Consider the following 8,280-nt stretch of genomic DNA (forward strand, 5'->3'; position numbering starts at 1 on the left):
AAGAGGGCCCTCCTTCAAAATCCTGCAAACCCTCACCCTAAGTGGAGCCCCTGTTTAGTTTTCAGAAATCTCAGCACAGCCTCATCAGCCCCCTGATTTTCAGTCAGACATCACCTGGGATCCTCAGTCTATTATTCACAAACAAATTTTATCAAACATACTTCAAGCCAGTTATGTCTAAGCTATCTACACCCCCAACATTTTTGGTCACATTTCTGTACTGCTCTGTACTGCCTCCTAGATCCTTCCCTTATTTTTCTTTTGATAAAAGTTGATTATGAAAAAAACTTGTCTTTATTGCAGACAACTTAGAAAATATTTTAAAAGCAGAAAGAATAAAAGTCGTCCATAGGAATACCAACATCTAAATATACACAGATTATACATATGAGACATTCACTGCCCACCTCATCCAGAATCATGGCCTCTGGAAACTTCCCCTGCCCACACCCCAGGCCATGGGGAAGAATCAGGGGCCTCGCTTTAACACCTGACCCCATGTTCCTGGTCATAGCTGGCTAGATAGGGAAGCCAATTCTTGACTGTCTGAAGATCAGTTTCATTCTCTCCATATACTGTCTCAAAAATTTCAGACTTAGGGAGACTGATGCTGATAATGGTATTTGCCACTGATATTTATGTGTTCTATAAGCAGATAAAGAGGGGTGGAGGGGACAGGAGCACAGAAACCAGCAATAAGAAAAACCGTAGAGTCCTTGAGAGGCAGACAGATTAGAACATCCATTCCTAGTTGATCCTTACCACTTGTTCCCAGGAGATACCGAGATAATTCAGCAAAACTGCTCATTGTTTCTTTACAGTAATTCCCCACCCCTTCTCTTCATTGACTGAGTTTTATTCTTCTGTCATTGTTACTGTGTTATGTGCACAACATTTATATGTATACATTTCTTTGTTATAGAATGGTGCCGTAGTATTTTGCTTTGTGATCAACTTTTTCAGTGAATACATCCTAAGCATTTCTGTGTCATTAAACATTCTATATTTTCATGACTGCAGAATTTCCTAACATGGGATTGTACCATAGGTCATATAACCAATGTCTTGCTGGAAGACACTTAGATTATAATCAATGTTTCACTGTTGGCACTCCACCCCTTCTTCCTCAGCCTTTCCAGAATCCGTTTTCTGTTATAAGTAACCCCTCTTATGTTGTCAACCTTTACAAAGAATAGTCTGCATACCTGTGCTCAACTCTCCAGGGGGCTGTATAAATTCCAGAGTGCTGATGGCAGAGTCTCCCATTGCCGCTTGTAAAGGCAAAATGAAAAAGTGATAAGAGACCAGGCTTTGGAGAAAGATTGTATANTCCAGGGGGCTGTATAAATTCCAGAGTGCTGATGGCAGAGTCTCCCATTGCCGCTTATAAAGGCAAAATGAAAAAGTGATAAGAGACCAGGCTTTGGAGAAAGATTGTATACCTGGGTTCAAATCCTGGCTCCACCAATTTTTGAGCTGCGTTTACTCCAAAGATTCTCACTTAGGTTCATCTCAGTCACTTCCTCTCAAGGCTACACCCAGGATCTTGTGATCACTGAAAAATACCCCACCTAGGAAAACATTAACATCTAAGGCCACATCTTCTCTCACAGCTGTCAACCTCCTTGTTTAGTCAAGAAAATTAAGGGTACCATGAAGGATCAGTTTCAACTGGAGCCCTCCTTAGTTTCTTTTACTTGTTTCTTTTACTCTATTCTAGGAGGATCAAATAGTCCTCTTCCTGCTCAAGGCCTAATTCCCTACCTAAATCTTGTCCCTTTCTTCTCCTCCTTCAGTGTTTTGCTCCCTGTATCATCATTCAGACTCCTTTATGTGCAACTTCTTTTCTTCTCTATGTCTTTCCCCTCAAGTTTTTACCAGGAAAAACAAACAAACAAAAAAGCAAACAACAACAAAAAAATGCTTCCTTGAGCCGTGTATCCATCTCTAGACACTGCCCAGATAATTTTTCCTGTGTCTTAGCCAACCTTCTCAAAATAAATAAATAAATAAATTTGCACATTGTTTCCACTTCATCACCTCCCAGTCACTAATTCAATATTGCATTCACTCAACAAAACATATGCTATGCTCCCTAAGTGCCTGGCAGTTAACCCATTCCCTAATACTCTTTTCTTTTTCTTTTTATCATTAAGCTACATATTTATTAGCATTGATACAGAGACTTACACAGTCTTTTTTTTACGAGAGAAATTACAAGGTATTCAAGTTACAATTTTTAGATAATCTTTCTAATTTGAGACATCATGTTGTAAAAGATCAGTGTTGCCCCCCATGACATTTGCTAATAAAGTTTAGAAGTTACCTGTTTTGCAGCTTTTCAGGAAATGAGTGTTTTGGGTCTTACCCCTTTGGTGCCTGACACCCAGGAACTCTTAATTGTCAAATCTGTTAATATTTCTCAGCCTGTCTCTTTCTGGACTTCCTCTGCTGTTTTGACAGTGCTGATCATTTCATCAGTCTCCACTCCACCCTGTCTCTGTGAATATCCTGGTTTTGTTGTTGTTGTTCTCTTCTCAAAGAAGGCTTGCACTAAGTGGAGTTACACAGGCAAGGAAGATCTAATTCAGGATTACTGCAACAGGGGAGAGAGACTAAACTCAATTCCACTGAAACAAAAGGCAGAAAGAGTTTTATATGCTTCTATGAGCCCACAGAAAAGTACTGGAGGACTTTAGAGGGGAGGTTGGTCAAGATGATTATATCATCTGTGTTTGCTAATTGGTGTTTATGGAAGTTAGGATCCTATCTTCCCACAAAGACTGGGAAAGAGAAGCGTTATCCTTCTTAATAATTACAGTTCAAAGGGATGGCTCCCAGGTCCTTGAGAAAGACCTTTCTGGTTGCAAAATGGGCAAGAAGCTAGGAGAAGATTTACATCTCACAGGGACCAAAAAAAAAGGTACGATTGCAAGTGTCTGTAAATGGAAGAAAAGGAAAGTCATGAGGCTTTTAGAGTCTGGAAGAAACTTACCTAAAGTTTCCCAAGCTAGGGGAAATGTTAAGGCCCTGTTAGTCACTCTCTACTATGCTTTTCCCTCTTCCCTTGCTCTTCTGTCACATCTTCAATGCAGGGGTCTTTGATACTTATTCTTTTACCCACTGTTCATCTTACTCAGTACTTCTATCTGGGAAACCTTCACCATCTCATGGTTTCAGTTACTCTGTGCGATAATCCTGAACAACTCTCCTCATTCTGTCTCTACCCCCAAATCACAAATTTTTCTCATAAATATTTCTCAAATTCATCCCCTACTATAATTTCTTGCCTCAGTCACTACAATCGCTTTTTAAATCAGGACTCTTCTATGAGTCTCCTTTTACACAGCTGTCGGGTAACTAACTAAGATGTAAATCTAACGTGATTCCATAGCTTAAACTCTTTAGATGCTCCACAGAGTCCAAAGCTAAAGTGCAGGCTTCCGAACATGGACAGCACACAGGCCTCCATGACCAGGTCCACACCCATCTCTGCAGCCTCATCTCTTGAAATTTTGCAGTGTGCACACTGTGCTGTTTTTTATCTCCAATCCTTGGATCATGTTTTCTTCTACCTATTTTATTCCCATTCCTTCAACAAAACAAATTCAACCTGTCCGGTATGACCAGCTTAATTGTCACTTTCCCCAGAAGTCCTGGATTCCCTGTAATTGGGCAAAGTGCCCTCTATAATGTTCCACAGGTAACGCTGTTCACCTATCCCTAAGTATCTGTGTGTTTGTGCATTTCCCACTGAACAAAAACTCTTTATGAGAGCCTCATTTTTTCCATTTTTATATCCCCAGCAAAAAGTACAATGCCTGGTACATAGTAGATGTTTAATAATTATTTGTTGAAGTATTCATTAAATGAATAACTATGCTAACAGTATATTTTGTAAATGGTAAATTTGTAAGTGAAAGATGGGTGACTTTGACACCATTTTTATACTCACAACCCAATAATAAAGGAAACAAATACTTCCATACATAGACATATGCACATTTATTAGTAAGCAAGCATAACATGATCTTAAAATCTGTACTATAAACTTAATGAACTCCCAGCTCTCTGACCTTTTAAGTGCTTTAACCATACATTGTACAAAAATTTCTCTTGGGTAGAGGGGGCATGTATGAACATATTTCAGAGGCAGAATGTGGTTAACCTGACAGTGGGGTTCAGGCAATCAGGATCCTCCAAAGTCACGGCAGCATGCCAGACCTTTTCAGCAGTACGCCTCAGGTGCCATTCCTAAAGATGAAGGGTCGAAATCTCACTGCAATTTTATCTCCCTTTTAGGGAAGGTGAGGGATGTCTCTGAACCATTTTAGCCAATCTAATATTTTTAAACCACTACTTTCAGCCCCATAGCTCATTTATATCATCCGTTATGTTAATTAACAATCCATTACTCCTGCCAATGAAAACTCATTGCTAATGTGCTGATTAGTTAATCTTTGGTCCTAGAGATAAAGAAAGCTGAAGCACTTGTAATAGTGCCTCTGGAGTGTGGCCTTGCTAATTAAATGCTAGCTGACCACCCCTGGAGTGTGAATTCTGGATTAGGGCAACTGACTGCCCCTCCAGTGGGGATTAAAGCTAACTAATGCATATTTACATCACACTACTTACTGAAGTATTATAAATAGATTATAGATACCAGAACAGCCACCATCTAACACGAATATAAACTCTGACTATGAAAAAAAGAACTCCCAAACTTCAGCTCTTCTATGGAATGAGAAAATTGGGGTACTAAATTTATTTTCTATATTGTATTCTGATTTTGTATGCACTTTGCAAATGTGGTCTCTACAATCAACATTTAAGAAGAGAGAAAAGAAAATGTATTTAATGTACCTGTCCAAATGTTTAGCACTGCACCTCAGAGGAAAATGTTTCTTCATGTTTTTATGTCATCAGCTTATGACCTGGGGTATAAAGATAAATTTCTCCAAAGTGCTTCTTTTTATTAACACAAGAAAATAAATAGGATCTTTCAGCACTCCTAGATACAATGCTTTCTTCTTTAACATCATCATATTAATCTTTACCTCTGCAATGGTGATGAAAAACACATGGCATGATTGTTGTTTAGTCTTGAGTAAGACATATTAGCAAAGTTAATCCAGGGGAGATGTACTGTATCATGCATCTGAAACCTACAGTATTAATACAGTTCTCAAACCTGTAAGATAAAGACATAATTTTCCTTGGGAAGTCAAAACATCATAGATCAACACATGGTGCAGCTTATTAAAAGACATTTTGATATATATTTCCTTCCATTTCTCTGAGATATGAATACTAGTCAATTTCACTCCTCCAATATGGTTTTCTGTGTCATATGCTTGAAATACTATAGGTGACAAGGAAAGACTCCTAAATGTTAAATACTAAATCTTTGCTCAATTCTTATAAAGGTAAAGAATGACAAGAAATGGGCTGAAGAACAAGGAAAAATTGATATAGTGAGGTAGTTTTAATGCTCCCTGTCAGTCTAAGGGGGAACGATACACAGACACACACATAAACATAATAAATAGGTGTTAATTGCATTTCTTATTTTATAAAGTAGGTGCTACATATTATAAATTACATACTTCATCTCAACTATGTATAATTTAAATAGCTTGCTCAAAAACACTGAATCCTATTTTCTTGTTACTTAAGGCCCTCTGTACTGTGTGGAGTCCATTTCCCCAGAATAAAAATTTTATAGTACTCTTAAGTTCATCAAGCTGATAAACAGGGTTTTTCAATTTTATGCTGTTATTTGGTGTGCTGTCCAACACACAATACTAAAACTGTAGGCAATCTAGTCATAGGAAAATGATGAGGAGAGCAAGTATTTTAGGTAGGATTTACCCTCAGCAAACTTGTGAAAAAAGCCTAGATTTGTTTTACAAGCACTAACACCCTTGCTCTTAGCACCACCTCTTCTCTTCTACTTCTTCCTTGCTATATTTTACAGCTATCCATGGGCCACTCATGGATTCTCACAAGTGAAAATGTGAGGACATAGTAAAAAGGTGTCATCTTGGAAGTGAGCCCTCACCAACCACCAAACCTGCCAATGCCATGATCTTCCCAGCTTCCAGAACTGTGAGAAATAAAGCTCTGTTGTTTATAAGCCATTTAGTCTATAGCGTTTTGTTATAGCAGCCCACATGGACTAAGAGACTATTAATATAATAGCTTAATAAGGAATTCCCCAAGAAGCACATTTGAATATTAACATATTCATTATTCAACAAATATTCATTGAGTGTCTCCAAAGCTCTAAACACTATTCTATTCTATACTATTAGGGCTACATCAGTGATGAAACATATGAGTGAAGAAAGCAGGCAATGATCACAGCTTTCATAAAAGTTGACATTCTAGCAAGAAGACAGAGACAATAAACAACACACAGAGGTATATTCATATATTAAAAGGCAATTAGCACTATGGAAAAAAGAAGAAAATAAAACAGGGTAAGAGATCAGTAGCACAGGGAGGAGAAAAGGACTGCAATCATTGAGAAGGTGCCATATGACCAGAGTCTGGAAGGGGGTGAGGAACTAATCATTAGGATGTGTGAGGAAAGCACATTCATGACATAGAACAGCGATTGCAAAGGCTCTAAGGCAGGAGCCTGTCTGGGACGCTTGAGGGGCAGCAGAGAAGACTGTGTCTAAGCAGAGTGAGCTGAAAGGAGAGTAATAGTAAAGAAGATTAGAAAGAAAGGGGGGGTGCGGCCAGGTGGCTCAGTTGGTTAGAGCGCATGCCCTTAGCAGCAAGGTTGCCAGTTGGGTTTCCACATGGGGTGGTAGGCTGCATCCCCCCACCACCCAACCCCGCAACTAGATTGAAGGACAATGACTTGACTTGGAGCTGATGGGTCCTGGAAAAACACACTGTTACCCAATAAAAAAAATTAAACAATAAAAAAGTTTAAAAAAAAAAAAGAAAGAAAGAAAAGGGGGAAGAAAAAGCAGAAAGGAAACACCAGATTATCTAGGGCCTTGTTAATAAAAACTGCACATATGAACTGAACCTGTCATAGTCAAACCCACTGTAGGAATTCCAGTTATAACTGCATATGTATTTACTTTATTCATTCAGTGATATTTGAGTGCCCAAAATGTATCAAGCATGATGTGAAAGGCTGGGGATTCAAAAATGGAAAAACTGCCTTTGGAGAGTTTATAATTTAGCTGGACTACAAAGCAGGATTTACAGTATAAAGTGAAAAGTTCTATACTGGGACTATTTAGAAGACGCACTCAGAATATAGGAGAAATTGCTCAATACAGAGTGCAACAGATATGACGAGAAGTAGAGAGTCAGGAAAGAGTGGGCAGTGCTTAAGGTGAGCTGAGCTGAGCTGGTGTATTTTATACATGGGAAGGGCGTTCTAGACAAGAAAAATAGATAAGCAAAGTCAGAAAGTAATAAAAGAGCATCATGTTTCCCAGGTATCATCATCAATAGTTCAGTAGCTTCTCAGCAAGAGAATGTATTGTCTTGTCAGCATCAGAGTTGAATGAGCTGTGTATCCTGCCCCTGGTGCCATCTTGATGGGTAAACTGGTCAGGGGTCCTTAATAGGAAGAATAGCAGAGCTAACCACGTACAAATTTTTTCATTCCAGTTCAAGATCACAAATCTAACGTGGTCACCTCTGGGGTTCTGGCAGTTACAAAGGTGTCTCTACCCAATGCAGACAACTGTGCAAGATGCATGGACTCTTTCCCTGACCTACAGTCACCGAATGAGGCCACTTGTGTGCATGGCCAGAACACAGCTCCGCTTTGCTTTCCATCCTCCTCTGTAAGCTGCTGTCACTCACATAACCTTTTATCCTAACAATTCTGCTAGATAGGTAATATCTGCTCCCACTTGATGGAACATTAGCAGGGAAATGCTTTTCAATTCCTGCAACAGCTTGTTTCTGTGTTTTAGGCGATCCTTGACCTTCATCTCAGGGAAAAGACAGATATTTAGTTTAAGAAAGTTCAGTAATGGGTCATTTTTTGTATTCATCGGAGGTAGCCATCAGAGCCGAGGCAAGGATGGGAGCTGCTAAGGCGAAGAGGAGCCCCTGGAAATGTCAGCAGAGTGCAGCCTTCAGGGAAGCGCACCAGCAAAGGAGCCCTCATGACCAAATGGTCAACGGCCTCTAAGAACCTTGATGTCTAATGTTCAACTAGGCAATTTACTTAAAATTATGGTAATCCTTGCCTTTCCACCTCTATTGTGCCCCAGAAAAAAAGAAAGAGAGAGTAGCAGC

General features: G+C 39.3%; 1 pseudogene; it reads right to left on the bottom strand.

The window, feature by feature from the left end:
* The window catches only part of LOC109375941 (THO complex subunit 7 homolog pseudogene), a 142,503-nt pseudogene extending 141,237 nt beyond the window's left edge, over positions 1–1,266 (bottom strand).
* Between the last annotated feature and the right edge of the window lie 7,014 nt (positions 1,267–8,280).

The sequence above is a fragment of the Hipposideros armiger genome, unplaced genomic scaffold (genome assembly GCF_001890085.2).
Source record: "Hipposideros armiger isolate ML-2016 unplaced genomic scaffold, ASM189008v1 scaffold_1006, whole genome shotgun sequence".
NCBI classification, from domain to species: Eukaryota; Metazoa; Chordata; class Mammalia; order Chiroptera; family Hipposideridae; genus Hipposideros; species Hipposideros armiger.